General features: G+C 35.8%; 1 pseudogene; it reads left to right on the plus strand.

Moving 5' to 3' along the window:
• Positions 1 to 284: 284 nt before the first annotated feature.
• Positions 285 to 18,553, plus strand: LOC149813534 (phospho-2-dehydro-3-deoxyheptonate aldolase 1, chloroplastic-like; annotated as a pseudogene).
• Positions 18,554 to 18,937: the final 384 nt, after the last annotated feature.

Consider the following 18,937-nt stretch of genomic DNA (forward strand, 5'->3'; position numbering starts at 1 on the left):
TATTTTGAAATAAATTTACATATATACATATGAATTTGTATATAAAATCTGCATGTATACATGTGATTTGTTCTTTTACAAAATAAAGTCATTCATACATTACATTCATTTCATTCTTTTATACATTTTGTATTCATTTCATTCTTTTACATAAAGAAGGTGTTCATGCATTGCGTTTATTCTATTTTTTTACAAAATGAAGTTGCTCATAAATTGTGCATTCATTCCATTCTTCACAAAATAAAGTTGTTCATAGATTGCATTCATTTCATTTTTTCACAAGAATGTTGCTTCTCACTGCCTCTTTGATAAGGAGAAAACAAAGTATGTGCAAAGATACCTTAATCTCTTAAGCCTTAAGAATGTTAAATTGCACTACATCTTTGATTATTGAGACCAGAGATAGGGTGACTCTTCTTAGTTACCAGGGATGGCGATGTCTTTGATGAGAAATCTAAAGCTCCAGATCTGTAGAGGTTGATCAATGCTTATACCCAGTATGCAGCCACTGTGAATCTTCTCTGAGCATTAGCTACTGGAGGATATGCTGCTATGCAGAGAGTCACTCAGTGGAACTTGGACTTCACTGCACATAATGAGCAAGGTGAAAGATATCTAATAGTCACGCTTACTGTTATCATACTGGATAATTTCACTTAGAATTTGTGAACATGTCTTGAAATTAAATGAAATTAAATAAACTATAATTGTACTCTAATCTCTTTGTAAAAGCTGATGTTTGGCTTTGGGGGGAACTAACCTATCTACAAGGAGTTTGCCCAGAGAGTGGATGATGCTTTGGGATTCATAGCAGCTGTTGGTCTTACCATGGAACATCCCATAATGAACCACAGAGCTTTGTACTTCCCATGAGTGTCATCACCTGCCTTATAAGCAAGCATTGATGAGAAAGGATTACACATCTGAACTTTTCTAAGATTGTTTAACTCATTTCCTTTGGGTAAGGGAGAAGACAAGGCGGTTAGATGGGGCTCATGTAGAGTCTCTGCATAGTGTAGATGTAATGAAATTGTGAAAAATACAAAAATAATGCCACTAAGGGCTTACAAGATAGCAAGCACAAAAGTGCATAAGCACAAACCAATGTCAGAAAGTGCTTTCACAATCACAATGTACACAACATAAGTTCACTATGAGACAACACAATAGTCAAACAAAGGGCAACAACACAAGCACTAAGTGCATATAAAACATTAAAGGACTAAATAGAAAAACACAAAACATAAAAATTATTCATTTTTATTGAGCATAAATACTTAAGAAAAGCATTGAGTTTACAAGAGGGAGAATCCCTCTATTTATACACAACCAATGCCTTAGAGGGCCATTGGGACACTCTCCAACAGCTAGAAATAGAGCAGTTGGGGAGGTCCTAACGACTCTATTTATATTTTACATAGATGCCCTCAAGAACAACCTAAAGTCCTATTTTGTACACAAATAAAATAAAAGATTGTTGTACCCTAATGGGCACAACCTATTAAAAACCTGTGAAAAGACAAAAATACCTTTAATAAAAAAACATATATATGCATATCTTAACAGTAGCCAATCCTCTTGGTATAAAGGTGGTGCTTATTATCATAACCTGTAACTTGAGCCTGTACTTTCTTTTTTCCCCTATTTTCTCAATTTGCATTTAGTTATGATCTTTATATTCCAAATTTCATGTGCTTATAGTGGACTGTTAAAATCTATTATTATACAAAAACCCTTTTGTTATTCTTTGTGGACCTTTGGTTCTTAGAACGCATTACCAACTTGTTGGTTTGCTACTTCAGCAGTACTGGTCAGAATTTTTGCCCAATTTCATTATATTTTCCCCCAAATTTTCTTTTCCTAAATGATCTAACCAGTTCGCTATGTAAATTCATATGTGGTGTACAGGTAAGTGATAAGATGGACCCAAAGGAGCTTGTGAAACTCCGTGAGATTCTAAACCCTCATAACAAGCCAGAAAGGGTAATCATAATCACTCGGATGGGGGCTGAAAATATGCGTGTTAAGCTCCCGCATCTGATACGAGCTGTGAGACAGGCATGACTCATTGTGATTTGGGCCAGTGATCCAATGCATGGAAACTCAACTAAGGCACCATGTGCCTTGAAAACACGTTCCTTTGATGCAATCAGAGTAAGAATTATGCTAATTAGAGTGAATCTAGCAGTTGCTGTTGTTTTATGAGCTCCGTCGGTCATTCTGTTTCTTCTCTCCATGGATAAAGTTTAATGGTTTTGTTGTTTTCCTGTGTAGGCTGAGCTTAGAGCTTTCTTTGATGTGCAAGAGCAAGAGGGCAGTCACCCTGGAGGAGTGTGCATTTGGAAATGACTGGACAAAATGTCACTGAGTGTATTGGAGGATCAAAAACCATAACTTATGATGACTTGAATTCCAGATACCATACCCATTGTGATCCCAAACTTAATGCTTAGTCTCTAGAGCTAGCATTTGCAATTGCTAAGAGATTGAGGAAAAGAAGGATCAGGTCGAACCAGTGGCGGAGCCAGAAGTTTTTTGTTGGTGGGCAGACTTCGGGTGGTGATCATCGACCTCTGTCGGTGGCGCAGTGGCACGAAGCTTCCATGGTGGTGAAGATCATATATCGAGATCGAAAGCCTGTTACGGTAGTTGAGCCACCTCCTTCTCGGTGGTGATCCAGCAGCAAGCCGAAGGCCTTTCAACTGAGGTGCCTCCTCAGCTCTCTCTCGGAGGGGACGGTCCTCGCCACAGCATCGAGGCAGAGCAACTTTGTATCGCAGGGAGGCGTGATCTCCACTCCTGCACGACCATGCTCTGATCTTCTTCGACAAGCATTCGCAAGGAAAGAATGCAACCTCCAAATCATGGGGAATGAAGAAGAAGACTCGAGTCGTATCATATTCCGACTCGGTTTCTAATTCTGGGGTGGGCGACCACCCACCCATGCCTCCGCCACTGGGTCGGACCTGTCTGCTCTTAAATAGATAGATTCTTTTACGGATGCTGGATAGTAGAAAAGGTTGCGTGGCTTTCTAGGGTCCTCCATCTTTTTTTGTTCATGCATGCTGTGGCATTGCAATGTGAGGACATGAAGAGTGAACTTTGTTATTCCAACCTTGTGAAAAATGGATTTCAGAAAAAAGAGATTTCAAGCCTAGAGGCACATTCTTAAGATCGCTATCTTTAGAACTTCAATCGCCCCACTCCGGGAATTCCGAAGATGCGAAAAAGGATTTTGTTACGACTGAGTTCCCAAGATACAACTAGGCTTGAACCTCAAGAGAGTCACTGCTTTGCAAGAACAGATGACCTCTCCCACACATGAACTCTGCAAGCCAAACCGAGAAGAAAGAAATGAGAAAACTGGAGAGTCAGAAATTTTGATCATTCAAAAGACGGAAAAAGAAAAGATTTATAGACTTGTGAGAAAAGCCAAAACGTTTTAAGATAAATGAGATTAATGGCCATAATTCAGATGGTTTGAAAATAGGACGAAAAGGTCCTTGAACAGTCACCCACCTTTGACTGTCAATCAAAGGCCTTCAAAATCGTCCAACAGTCACAATGCAACATAAACTCAATATAAATGCTATTAAAAGCTTTCAAACGACCAAATATCTCAAAACCAAAAATCCAAAATGGACATTTGCACCTCGCACCGCTGCGAGCGTGCGAAGTGCGCCATCAAAACGCCACATTGCGCCTCAAGCGCCCTTGCGCACGCGCGTGTGCGTGTGCGCGAATGACGCGTCTGTTGCTGCACGATGCGCAACAACGTTCGCAATCCACCTAAAGACTCAAGGCTTACCAAAGTAAAGAATAGATAACAAACTCTCTATTTAAACCTCTTGAAAAACTTTTCTCTCTTAGATATGGGACTAAACATTTTTCAAAACACTTTTGGTAGTAAACAAAATCATCAAGATTTAATATTTTAAAACTTTCCTAACAAACTTTTGATGGGTTTGAGGCTATGTAAACTCCATTATCTGTTCCTTGGCTGCTTGATCTTGCTTTCCCATCCAGCCAAGATCAAATACTGCAAAAATAGAATTTTATCTATAGTTAATAGGAGCTTCACATGGTCGTAGAAAATGTGCTTTCAAGTGTGCCTGAAACAAAAATTGTTTGCTTCTGAAGCTTGAGGAAAATTGCACTTCTAAAAAGATGGCAAGTAAAATAGATAGATTCTTTTACTGTTGTTGGATAGTATAAAAGGTTGCTTGGCTTTCTAGGGTCCTCTGTCCTTTTTTGTTCTTGTTGCCTGTTGTGGCATTGCAACGTGAGGAAATGAAGAGTGAACTTTTGATGGGTTCGAGGCTACGTAAACTCCATTATCTGTTCTTTGACTGCTTGATCTTGCTTTCCCATCCAGCCAATATCAAATATTGCAAAAATAGAATTTTGTTTATAGTTAATAGAAACTTCCCAGGCCTTAGAAAATGTGCTTTCAAGTGTGCCCGAAACAAAAATTGTTTGCTTTGAAGCTTGAGGAAAATTGCACTTCTAAAAAGATGGCAAGAAAAATGAAATCGGAAAATAATCGTACTGTCCTTGCAAAATGGCGTGCACTCTGAAATACCTAGTTGTTTATAAAAAAATTTGAATGCAGAAAGAGGGAGTTTTACTCAAATTCACTGAAATCTTTTTTAAAAATGTGGGGACATCATATACGAGTCTTGATCATTCTTCACCTGTCGAGAAGGTAGTGTCACAAATATGCAAAAAAATAAAATCAAGAACCACAAAGAGCTTACGATAACACAACACAATGTGCACATATATAAGTCCACCACGAGATAATACAAAGTGTCAACATAGGCAATACAAACAACCACTAAGGGCAATATCATGCATTAAAACACAAAAGCAAAAATAAAATAAATAATATTTTATTTATAATATACTTACAAAGTGAGAATGTTTTAGAAGAGCATTAAAGAACAAAAGGGGGTTCACCCTTATTATACAAAAGAAGTAGTCTCAAATAGAATTGTTGGATTGTTCTAAAAGCTCTATTGACTAGTTAATTCTATATTGACTAGTCCAAAAAGAACCCAACAACTTTATTTGGTCTTTAACTAAATAGCCACTATAAAAACAAAAAAAGACAAAAAAAACAAAATAAAGTAAAAGAACTAAAATACTCTTAATAGGCTCAACCTATTGCAATGTTGTGAAATGACAAAAATACTTTTTGCGGATATTACTTATTATATTATTATAAAATATATATATATATATATATGTACAATATGAAACAAATATATATGTATATATATGCATACATGTACAACTTAACACTCTCCCTCGAACTTATGGTGTGATATACCAAAAGTTTGAAAATAGAAAAAAAAAATCAAAGGAGAGGATCCAAGTCTTCAAGTATCTTCGTTGAAAGTCTTCATCTTTATGATGCATCAGAGAATTTTGCAAATATAAGTCTTTGAATGTCTTCAACGGTGATCATTCTCAACCGCCTTCATCGGCTATCTTCATCTTCATGATATAATGTATCAAAGATATTTTTTTATCAATCCATCACATCTTTAAGAACCTGCAAAGAGATCAAAACACATATTTCATCTACACCAAAAGAAAATATCCTAACCAAATAGTTATATAGCTAAAAAAAACTAGTATATATATATATACTAGTTTAAGATTTTTATAAACATTAGTAACAATTCAAGCAAGATAAGAGGAGCATACCTCATATATAAAATTTTAAAAAATAATTTTAGACAAGTATAAGCTCATAATCAACATATTTTTCAATAAAACATAAATATTGATCACAAAAGAATTTAATTACTTAAAGAATTTTTAAATTATCATGAAGAGATAAACAATCATGTATTAATAATATCCTAAATTTTTAAAAAAATACTTTAAATAGAACAAATCATCAATTTATAATAAAAACAACATGCATATAAAGTATAATACTTCAAAAAAAAACCCTCAAGAAAATATGAGTTAATTAAATTTATGTATACAACAATGTGGACAAGATAATCAATTAGAAACATATATATGCAATATATTTAATGCACATAATAATAAATTAGAGCAATCTCATAAATCACAACCCATTAAAATCCACTCACATATAGTAGAATGAGATTAAGTACAAAGGACCAAATAATGATTTTAATATATATATATATATGTGTGTGTGTGTGTGTGTGTGTGTGTGTGTTATCAATGAAATGCATGAAATTTTATCGATAAGCATTTTTTCATACATGGAAAAACAAGTAATAAAAGTTTAAAATTTTTATGAAAAAAAATAAAAAATCACACATAACAAAGAAAATGATATATGCAAATCAACACCAATTTGTGAAAGATACGAAGTGAATTAAAAATCTTACAAATATCAAGAAATGACATTTTGCAAATCTCAACAATAGTTCGACCACCATAAACAATCACCTCACTAGACATCTGAACCTTAGAAATCAAGTATATCAACGACTAGAACAAGTGCATAGACATAATGTCACTAAAAGTCCAAAGACGCACACAAAGGTGTGTATAAACATCTCTTGTCTATATATAATGATACTCAAAATAAGTGTATCAGCAACTAGAACAAGCACATAATCACAATGTCAATGATAAGCTAAAATCACACAAGAAGGTTTAATAAACATATTTTTTCTATATATTATAACACTAAAAAATCAAGTGTATCAACGACTAGATTATGTGTATGATCACAATATCAATAATGGGCTAAAAACATACACAAAGGTGTGAACAAAAATCTCTTATCTACATATAATGACACTTAGATAACATGTACAATATAAGCAACATACGAGATAAGAGAGCTTATAATGAAAATAAACTAATGTCATTAGGAAGAATAAGATTATCAATTTTAACAATCTTTCGAAACACCATGGTTTCAAAATAGATAGCCATCACAGATAAATATAATTATAAACATCCACAATAACAATGGTCAAATAAACAAATGAGTGATACAACACACCCACAAAACCCGAAATCAAAAAACCGTTAGTTATAGTCAAACTATAAGCCAACAATCTAAATTGACAAAAAATTGAGGTGCACACAACTCACTCCAACAAACAACTATGGTCCAATGATAACAAGGTCAAAAATTAATGAAGCATTATATAAAAATTTGTAATGGGCAAAACAAATGTCATAAGGAGGCAATATATACTCAAAAAAACCAGTTTCCAAATAAGTGAGTTCATATATAAGAACTAATTTAAAATAACAAAGTTTCAAATCAAATCCAATGAAGGTAGATTAAAACTTTAGAATGAGTATAGTGCAATCATATGAATAACAAGATATCAAATGATGCAATCATATGCAATTATATGTATGATTACTATAAGCAAGTCTATTATCAGACAACAATGGCCAAAAACATATGTAGAGATTTTTAAAAAACCATACAGAAAACCAAGAGTATACATATGTGCAACTAATCATAGATACTCACAAAGAGATCAAAATTCATGTATATACAATAATCTAGTAATTTTAAAGCCAAAAAAAATTATAAAGAAACACATAAGATATGAATATGAACACCATGATTTCATATAAGATACTAATTTACCCATAATATATTTTGACTTATCATGCTTACGCAAGATCTAATAAAATATTAGCTCACTTAAAAAGGAGTTTTTTAAGATAAAACTCTAATTTCAAATTAATTTAATACCATAAAACAATACGCAAAATGTCTATTTTTTCAACCCAAAATACTAAAAATTATTTTGAAATAACGCATAATCATTAATGGCACATAAAACATGCATAACATATGTCCACAATACATAAATATAAAGATGATATGTCGATAGAACAATCTCATGAGTGCATACAAAACAACTATGACATGACTAATAAACTTAAAATCATGATGACTCAAGATATAAAACATACAAGAATTTAAAAATTCTTAATGAGCATATCTCAATGAAATCACCAAATAGAATTCAAAGAACATGTTTTGGTACATGCATAAAGTCGCCAATAATCATAATGATGTCCAAGAAACCCAAAATAAATATATATATGTACACGAGATCATAAAATTTTATTTTTTATTAAAAATAATAATAACATAGAGAACTTACCATAAAGAGATCAAAAGTAGACTACTTATGGGTGAATGTCAAAAGAAAAACCCAACAAGAGCCATTAAATAATATTTTATTAAAAGACATTTTACAAAACTATAGTTTTAGTTGATTTAAAAAACACATTTTATATGCCCAAGAAATAACCATAATATTTTAAACAAATTTTAAAAAGAAAAGAAAGAAAATATATATTATATATTTTTTTAATTAAACAAGAGATACATACCAAAATACGAGGGCCTTGAATCCAAGTCATATATACCAATAAAAAATATTCTTTCAAAACACGAACTTGAACAAGATAATGAGATCAAGAATCTCTCGCTCTGATACTATGTCACGAAATATGTGAAAAAACAAAAACAATAATTACAAAGGTCTTATGATAACATAAACACAACGTGCATATGCACAAATTCATCATAGGATAATACAAGGTACCAATATAGGAAATACAAACAACCACTAAAGGGAAGAGCAATAGAGAACAAGAGGGGGTTTCACCCATATTTATACACAAGAGGTAGTCTCAAATAGAGTTATTGAACTGTTCCAACAACTCTACTGGCTAATCAACTCTATGTTGACTAGTTCAAAAAGAACCCAACAACTCTATTTAGTCTTTAACCAAATAGTCTCTATAAAAACAAAAAATAGCAAAAAGAATAAAGTAAATCAAAAGAACTAAAGTACCCCTAATGGGCACAACCTATTATAATGTTGTGAAATATCAAAAATATCTTTAGAGAGTATTACCTACTATATCATTATAAATAAAATATATATATATACAATATGAAACAAATATATACATATATGTATGGTGATATATATATATATATATATATATATATATATACACACACACACACACATGTACAACTTAATAGGTAGGATCCAGGCAAGTTCGTCAATATTTATAGCGTGAATCGTACTGTCAAGATGCTCGAATATGCAATAAAGATTAAAGTGTATTAGTATTTGTTCTTAAAATAATAAAAATCAAAATAAAAGAACAAATGCAAGAGAATGATCTAAAAAATTATCCTTTTCAGACTCGAGGGTCCGTTTAGCATTTAGGAACTTTTTTTAAATTTGATAGCACCTCTGCATAGGTACAGTGGTTATTGAATCACTTCAACAACACCATTGTGTAGGTATGACAACTCGAAAGAGAAGGGTATGGCAGGGCTATATGATCAGGTTATTGAGGAAGACCTTTGTTTTTAGTTTTTTGAATGTCACAAATCAATGGGTTCTTTCAAATTCTCATCCAGTCCAAATAGATCACAGTCTATCCCTAATGAGAATAAGACTCATCCAAAAGAGTTCTTCCCTCTTTAAAATCATGCAAGAGGGGGAAGGTCAATATGGAATGAGATGAGGACAAGCCAAATGGTTTATCCTCTAATCGACATGCGAGACGACAGAGTTGTTCGGTCATTCCAGACAACGACGACCAAACAAACAACCACACCATAGATGGGATGACTAGACCAGTCATCGTCTCGAGATGGGATGATGTTACGTGTCACCTTCCCTAAGCACGACCAGAGAGGGGCAGGACACGGGGTGAGGTCGGACGATGGAACACTCACTATCCAGGTCCCTCACATGATAAAAGAGAGTTGAACAGTGGAACACCCACCATTTGAGAGTGCCAAAGAGGACCGGTCAATGGGGTACCAGCCGTTTGGGTCTGGTCTGGGCACCAGATGGCGGGGGTACCCACCATTCGGGACCGAGGATGGTGGGGGGACTTGTCATCTGGGATTGGGGATGGTGGGTGTCTCTGTCGTCTGGGTCCGATCTGAACACAAGATATCAGGTTAGGCCGCAGAGAGAGAGGGCCCCTGTCATCGTCCGAGTCCGGCTGAGGCACCAGGAGCCTCCTTATGCATATTAAGAACATCAATATCACCCACAGTTTGGAACAATTAGATGTTCTCTAAAAGACTGTACTCAATAGATGATGTCAGAGATAGATGCATATTTTTTATGGGATTTCCATCATTCTCATTATCAATTGTTTCTTGTACATTAGTTTCAATTTTTTTTGTTTAGATACAAAAGCAACAACTTTTTGTTTAACTTTGTGAGCCTCCAAGTAAACATCACCACTAAATAACTTTGATTCTACATCATCAACGTTTAATATAATTATTCATATTTACGTTTGAAGAATAACTATGTCGAAGGCTCAATAACTCTTACACAGATCTAATTTTACGAGACATCAAAGCTACAAATTTCTTAAAGCTGCTATTTTTAGAGACCACTATAGATCTTCAATTAGCATAATCAGTGCAACAATAATGTATTTTAACCCTTTCAAAGTTGCCTATACCAACCACACAATATATCATTCATCTAATGAAAATAGCATAAGCTAAAAAGGTAATCCAACTTATTATTCATACATTCAACTAACAAAATTACCTACAACAACTACTTTAAAAACTAACTACTTGCAAAAACCTTAACCCCTATTGAATGCTTGTGCATAGCCAACCTCAACCATCACACTAATTTAATGCTTGTGCACAGTCAACCCTAATCCCATTACCTAAAAAAACCCATAAAAAAATAAAAAATAATAAAATAATAAAATAAACATAAATCAACTACAACACCAACAAATATATATATATATATATGAAAAATCCCTAAAAATGGTAAACTCTAAACAAAATTCTTGATGTCAAATATTAAAATAAAATACATGCAAATATACATAAATCTTTCATGAAAACAACCAAACACAAATACTATAAGGCCATATTAAATATATATATATATATATATATCTACACAAGAATAACTTAAGAATGCAAGAAAACTATATATATATATAACTCACTTTAAGACATAACCAAAAGACAAAAAAAATGACCAAAAAGATGTTGCAGCCTCGTTGAAATACTACAAGATGATTTCTCAGGAATCGCCACAAAGAGGAGAGGAAGAGAATGAAAATGGTTAGAGTTCTAACGAGAACAAAAAAACACTTTAATGACTTTATATATTAATCAACAAATATGCAAAAGTTTGAGACATTCACAACAATTATTTGTAAATGTCATACATATTACTGGAGCTCCTTGAGGAGTTTTTACTTAAAGGAGGTTCTAAGGTTATATTTTTGAAGGTAGTATTGTATCTGTGAAGGTAGTATTATATTTGCAAATGTTGGTAGATATTTATGGAGCTCCTTGAGAAGTATTTACTTAAAGGAGGTTCACAAGTTATATTCATAAAGGTCACACTGTATTTATGAATGTCATATTGTATTTGTAGAGATCTCATCAGAGTGCGAACGTCAGAGACATTCACAACATGTATTTGTGAATGTCAACAAATATTTGTGGATTTCTTTAAGGAGTATTTACTTAAAGAAGGTTCACAAGTTATATTCGTAAATGTCGTATTGTATTTATGAATATCGTATTATATTTGCGAAGGTCTCATTAGAATGCAAATGTTGAAGACATTCACCACAAGTGACTTTAAATGTCAAACACATGAGCGAAGCTCATTGAGTATTTACTTAAGTGAGGTATGCATGTTATATTCGTGAAGGTTGTACTGTATTTGCATATATTCATAGAATCTCTTTTTTATTAAAAGGTTGCAAACTTCCTATAACATACCTATATATCTTGCAAACCTCAACAAGTTCTCATATGAGAAGGACAAAAATGTCCTAAAAAAGTCTATCATTTTTGTCAAATTGCTAAGTATTTCAGAAAGTGTGCCATTTTGCAAGGACAATAGGGTCATTCTTTAAATTGAAATAGTATTCATCTTGTTAGGGAGAAAAAAAGTGCTTCTCTATCATTCAAAAGATCATGTTTTCCTGTAAAACCTATCTATGTGGGAGTTATGGCAAGAAAAAAAATGAAAATTGCATTTAAATAAAACACACTTCAGATATTGCTTACTCATTTCCACTGCCATTTCCTATTTGCTTTCCTAGATGCTTTTATAATGCCTAATGCTTCAGCATTGTGGTATCACTGGAATATAGCTTCTTGCTTTTTGCTTTGTGCATTGCTCCTCTCTCCCATTATTTTCTATGATAACCATGGTTCTACCTTTTGAAAAAAGAAGGAAGATATGGTTCTACCTATTTTCAAACTATCATTCTGATTTAAATTATGAAGCTTTCTATTGTGTTCATCTTGTGTAATTCTTTGTGTATGCATGTGCACTTTAATAGCTAATCATGTGCACATGCAAGAGATGGAAAAGGCTGATATGGTATTGCATCCTTTGTTAGCATAAACTGGTTCATGAAAGAGCCATTTATCATATGTCGCCATGGATGATCTTAATGGCACTTCAGTGGATACGGGTTATCGGCATTCTCCTCAACCAATTGACGCCCACAATGAGCCCAAGTCAGAATGTTAAGAGGTGAACATGACCCTTTAAACCCATAAACGGTGAGAGAGACTGACAATATGTAGATGACACTCATCACACTACTGCAAGCCTTCTATTTATAGAGAGATTTGGTGAATGTCCATAATGGACATTGGTCGAGGTCCATAATGGGCATACATGGGATCTTATAACTGTTATGTAACCCCCAAAACCCAAGAGCCTCTCCCATGTATGTCCCTTGATGTGCCTATGTCAATATGGGTCACATCCAGGTTGGATTTGATCAGATCCAAAATCCAACATTCTCCTACTTGACCCATTGATATGGAAAAAACACATCATCGAAGTTTATTATTGTTATCTCAATTTAATTTCTATGTGGGTTCACATGCCATCTTGTATCATAAGAATGAATCATCCGAGTCATGGAGATGAACACCTCTATATCAGATGTCATATTTTTATTAACTATAATATTATTCATTTTAAGTGTTTAGTATGTTAAGAGTATCGCTATGAACAAGTTGGTCTTTAACCCATTTTATTTGACCTTTTAATATTGTTATTATGTCATTCTCTTTTCACAACAACAACTACGCCTTCATCCCAAAACAATTGGGGTCGGCGATATGAACCAACAAAGAAAATCATTCTGGGTCTTCCACACGAATCCTTCTCCTACAATCATTTCTAGCCAATGCCATGTCCTCGGTGAGGTTCAAAGCATTCATATCCTTTCCTATCATCTCCATCCAAGTCTTCCTAGGCCTACCCTGACCTCTTTTAAGTAATATATTTTCCCATTTCTCCATCTTTTTAACTGGAGCATCATTAGGCCTTCATCGAATATGTCCAAACCACCGTAAATGATTCTCTTTCATCTTATTTTCAATGGGTGCAACGCCTACCTTCTTACGTATCTCCTCATTCTGAATCTTATCTTTTATTGTATTTCCACACATCCATCTAAGCATCTGCATCTCAGCTACACTCATTTTTTGAATATGATGTCTCTTGGCAGCCCAACATTCCGTACCATATAGGAAAGTGGGCCTAATAGTCATCCTATAAAACTTTCCCTTCAACCGCAATGGCATCCTACGATCGCACAACACTCCAATTGCACTTTTCCATTTCATCCGCCCAACCTTTATCTTATGATTTACATCTCCATCAATTTCTCCATACTTTTGAATGATAGATCCCAAATATTTGAAACAATCATTCACCAGTATTTCTTGCTCACCAAGCTTCACTACACTCTCATCACTACTTCGTTGCTTACTAAACCGACATTCCATATATGTTGTCTTACTCTTAGTCAACTTAAAACCTCTTGCTTCTAATGTCTGTCTCCATAATTCTAACTTAGCATTAACCCCAGCTCTAGACTCATCAATCAAAACAATATCATCATCAAACAACATACACCACGACACATTTTCTTGAATTGATCTCGTAAGCTCATCCATCACTATAGCAAATAGGAAAGGGCTTAAAGCAGATCCTTGATGTAACCCAATCGTTATAGGAAAATTGGTTGTCACCCCTCCACATGTGCGAACATTGGTTACTACTCCTTCATACATATCTTTAATTATACTAATGTATTTGAGAGAAACACTTTTCTTCATCGTTGTCCATCAGAGAACGTCCCAAGGTACTCTATCGTATGCCTTCTCCAAATCAATAAAAAACATATGCAAATCTTTGTTCCTCTCGCTATTTCTCTCAATAAGCTTCCATAGTTGATCTTCCAGACATAAAACCAAATTGATTCTTCGATATCATGACAACCTTCCTCAACCTAGACTCAATCACCCTCTCCCAAAGTTTCATAGTATGACTCATGAGTTTTATACCACGATAGTTTGTGCAATCTTATATATCACCCTTATTCTTATATAGAGGCACCAAAGTACTCTTCCTCCACTCATTAGACACCAAAGTTTCATTCTCTCTTCACAAATGAGAAATAATTTATACAGAATCAATAATGCATAAAACCATAGAGAATCAATTTAATTTCATGAATGCGATCACATAAAACCATAGTTATTGTCATACATCAGAAGAGATAAAATAAATTCATCCTTATTACATGTTAGAAATATAATATCGATGCTAACTCTTTAGTAAGAGGATCTACAATCATTTTCTTCGTACTAATTATATCAATTCATATTAAATGATTCTTAGTCCATTAACTTCATTATCACAAAATGTCTTTAGTAAGTTTTTAATAGAGTTCACAATACCAAGACCCAAAATGAAGTTTCTAATTCTTATGGCGTGAGATGAAGTCTTGTATAAAGCAATAAATGACCTTAACTTTATTAGAACTCATAAATTGAGCCTTAATGGCTTTCAAAAATTTCTTCACTGTCCTTCAGTGAGGGATGACGCCTCGAATACTTTCAGCAACTCAAAATTGCAAAAGCAATAGGCTAAGCCTATTTGAGTATTTTCACTTCTCATATACAACTTTTTAAGCGCTCCCACTTCTCATAAACAACCATCTGATTAACTGTTCTATTCTCTGTATGAGTGGGAGGTTTGTTAGTTCTAAAAGCTAAATGTAAGTCCATATATCCCAAAAAGGATAATACAATTTCTTTCAAAATAAATGCTTATACAATATTTATATAAAAAATATAAATATGAGACCCTTTATTATTCACCTTTTTCTAAGGCAAGCATAATAGAGTCATTATTGTTCCGCTTTGGTGAAAACAATAATACTTTGAGTTGTTTTGCCTCTTCAATTCTTAAGGAATTGACTTCAATCGATGAAACCAGCAGATCATGTAACCAGAGTAAACTCAACACTATACTTTTGGGTATGATCATGCTTCATGGGCTAATATACACACCTAATATTACATCATGTGTGAATTTATAACACAATGATCTACCTTTGGGTAGAATCATTGCTCCATAAAGTCACATATAAATGCAATACTGAATAACACTCTCAATATGGTTCAAAAAAACTTCTATCAACACAACTCAAATCACTTTGGTGATAGCCAGAGTGAGTTGGTCGAGAACTTTTACTGCAAATATATTTGTATTGCAAAGCATGCCTATACAATCATTATAATGCATGTATATTCATGATAAACTATGTATTATAACATCAAAAACACAAATTCGTGATACATCTCATGTGCATAAATGAAAATTTGATAAAACATATTTCATATATTATGAATTCAGTCATAATTCATGCTTAAATATCATGGATAATATAAAATAATATAAAATGCATGAAATATCATGCAAGAGTCATGCGTCCATGATAAAATTACACATAAAAGCACGAGAAAAATGATAAAAGCATGCTTCTCCAGGTAATACTCGAGGTCCCAGTGTTGAAACCAGCTATAAAATACCTCGAACCGATATAAATGACCTCAAACTAGTCAAAAAAGACTCTGAACTGGTCCCAAAACTACCGAACCGATTTGAAACATGCATAAAAAACTCTAAACCCCTAAAATCGAATGAGAAAACCCCTATTCTTTATTAGATACAAGAAAACAAGGTCTCCTCTTGCAGGAACTAATGAAAAACCTTTCAGAATTGGTTAGAAAAGACTCTGAACTGGTCTTGGAATCCACCAAATTGATCACTGAACCAGTTATGCTCCTTAAAAGGGTCAAACAATGCATATCCTATCACAAGATCTGGTTTTAGACCTAATCTAACATGCATGAAACAACACATGGGTCGAATCCCTCAATCCAAAAAATACTTGAATTGGTCTCAAGAAGCCCATAATCGATCCAATGAACACTTGAGCCAGTCACAGAATGCATGAACTAGTCTAGAAAACCATTGAACCGGTCTTAAAATGCCTTGAACATGTTCTAAAAACACCATGACCAGCCTCAAGAACCTGTGAACCAGTCTTAGAAGGACCGTATTGGTTTCTGCACCAGTTATGTCCTTGATGGGTTACAAGGTTTGTTTCTTGACCTGATATGACCCGTGGTTACTGGCTCGATCCACCCTAAAACAGTAATAGGTCCTAGAACATGGTTTCAACTGGTCGGGTTCAGAACTGATCCACCTGAAACCCAAATACCGAGTTTAGGTTTCAGGATCAAGTATAGTTGGTTCAACCTGGAACCCTATAAATGGTTTTGGGTCTTGACCAAGTGTGTCGTGGACCCGATCCACTCAAAAACTCTTAATGGGTTCGGGTCAGGATTATCTCCCTCGGGACGGGCATTGACCCAATCCACTTGGACCCTCATATCGGGTCCAGGTCTAGATCAGATCCCTCGAATTGAGATACTAAAAATGATCCACCCAAAACCTACTTATTGGGTTTCAGTTTAGATCGGGTCCTGCCAGGTCAGGGATAGACTCGATCCACCTGGAACCCCGTAATGAGTTTAGGTCCGAATCAAGTCAATCTAGGTCATGTGTTGACCCAATCCACCCGGTCCTGCCAATAGCTCTGGATCTAGAACAGGTCCAGTCAGGTCAGGTGAAAACTCGGTCCACCTAAAACCCCCAATAGGCCCAGATTCGAGCTCGACAGGGTTAGATGCAAACAAACCCCCAAAGGGTCCAGGTCTCGAATCGGGCTGAACTTAAAGCCAATCCACCCTGAACCCACTTACTGGGTCCAACTTTGGATTGGATGCCTTCGAGGCAGGCTTAAACCCAATCCATACGGAAACACTAAAACATGTCTGATCTAATTGGGTTGGGCATGAATCTGATCCACCTGAAACCCCTAATGTTTTTGGGTCCTGGACTGGATCATACCAAGTGAAACACAAATCTAGTCTATTTGAAACTCGTACTGGATCCGACCAGATTAGGTGCAGACTCGATCCACTCGATCTCGCTAATGGGTCCAGGTTTAGATCGGGTGTAGACCCAATCCCGCAATGGATCTGGGTCTAGATAAGGTCGATCATGCATTCGAACCACCCAGAATGCCTTATGGGTTTGGGGTCTCAGATCAGATCCCTCTAGGTGATACTGAGACCCTGTCCATCTAGAACCCATGAACTAGGTCTAGATTACAAACCGGGTCCAGTCAGGTCTGGTTTCAATGTAGTATAATGCTATAGTGAAACCCAAAGTTTCACCCCACTACAAATGAAAACCCTTCAATTTTCTTAGGGTTCTGCCCCCTCCCCTTCATCCTTCGTTGCTTGCAGCTGCCAAGGGCGACCAACCTCTGTTGTTGACGTCAACCAGCTATTGTTAGCCTCAGTCGTTCACCGACGGTTGCAATAGAGGAAAACTTCCAGGTCCAGATTGAGTCCTGTTGGGTCAAGTGTAGACCTGAACCACCCGATCCTGCAATGGGTTTGGGTTCAGATTAGGTAGATCATGCATCCAATCCACCTAGAATGCCTTATGAGTTTGGGTCTCATATCGGATCCCTCTGGGTGATACTGAGACCCTGTCCACTCAGAACCCATGAACTGGGTCCAAATCACAAACCGAGTCCAGATCACGAACCTGGTCCAGTCGGGTCTGGTTTCATTGTAGTATAGTGCTATAGTGAAACTCGATGTTTCATCTAGGCGTGGCAATCAAGTCGTGTCAGTGGGTTGGTAGGTTAGAATACCTCAACCCGAACATGACCCATTTATTAAACGGGTCGGATGTGGCAAACACAAACATGACCCATTTATTAAACGAGTAACCCGACACGGTTAACCTGTTTAATAAATGGGTCGGGTCAACACCCGATTACATGACGTCGATAGGGGTTTTTAAGTTTTTTCTGGTAGCTGGCAACACAGAATCCCTTTTGTTGGAAAAAGGTTTTCTGATAGGATGCTCGTCGGGGCTCACTGCCTCACCGATGATGTCCTATGTCTCACCGAGGATCATCGTTGTGCTGACGAAGTTTGCTGTCGTCAGAGACGCAGAAGGAGCTTTTCCTCTCTTCGGTCTCAACGATGGCCGACCATCCGGCTGTCGTCAACGGAAGGCTCCAAGGACCTCTTTCGGAGGCCGCCATCACAGGGTTGTCGGATGGTCGCCGGTAAACGACGTGGGTCACCAAGCATTGGCCAACGTTTTCTTCCTTTGACCCCGATCATGATGCTAATGAGGGATGGTTGCCATCGTCAGTGGCCTTTCGACTGACTGTCGGTGTCGGTGACCTCTGGCTGCCACTCAGGCGATGTGGGTTGGCTATTGCTCTCTTGCGGATTGACGGGTTCATGTCGTAAACAGGTTGACCCGCTCGCCTAGCCCGCTTATTAAATGGGTCAAATGGGTTGGCGGATTGGCATACCCCTAACACGAACCTGACCCATTTAATAAACAGGTTAGGCGGGTCGACCCATTTACGACATAAACCCGTTTAAGCCAAACCCTAACTCGGCTAAGAAGCGGGTTGGCAAGTCGGGTTAGATTTTGCCACCTCT

Source organism: Nuphar pumila, chromosome 16 (assembly GCF_984573655.1).
Source record: "Nuphar pumila chromosome 16, dmNupPumi1.hap1.1, whole genome shotgun sequence".
Classification (NCBI taxonomy): domain Eukaryota; kingdom Viridiplantae; phylum Streptophyta; class Magnoliopsida; order Nymphaeales; family Nymphaeaceae; genus Nuphar; species Nuphar pumila.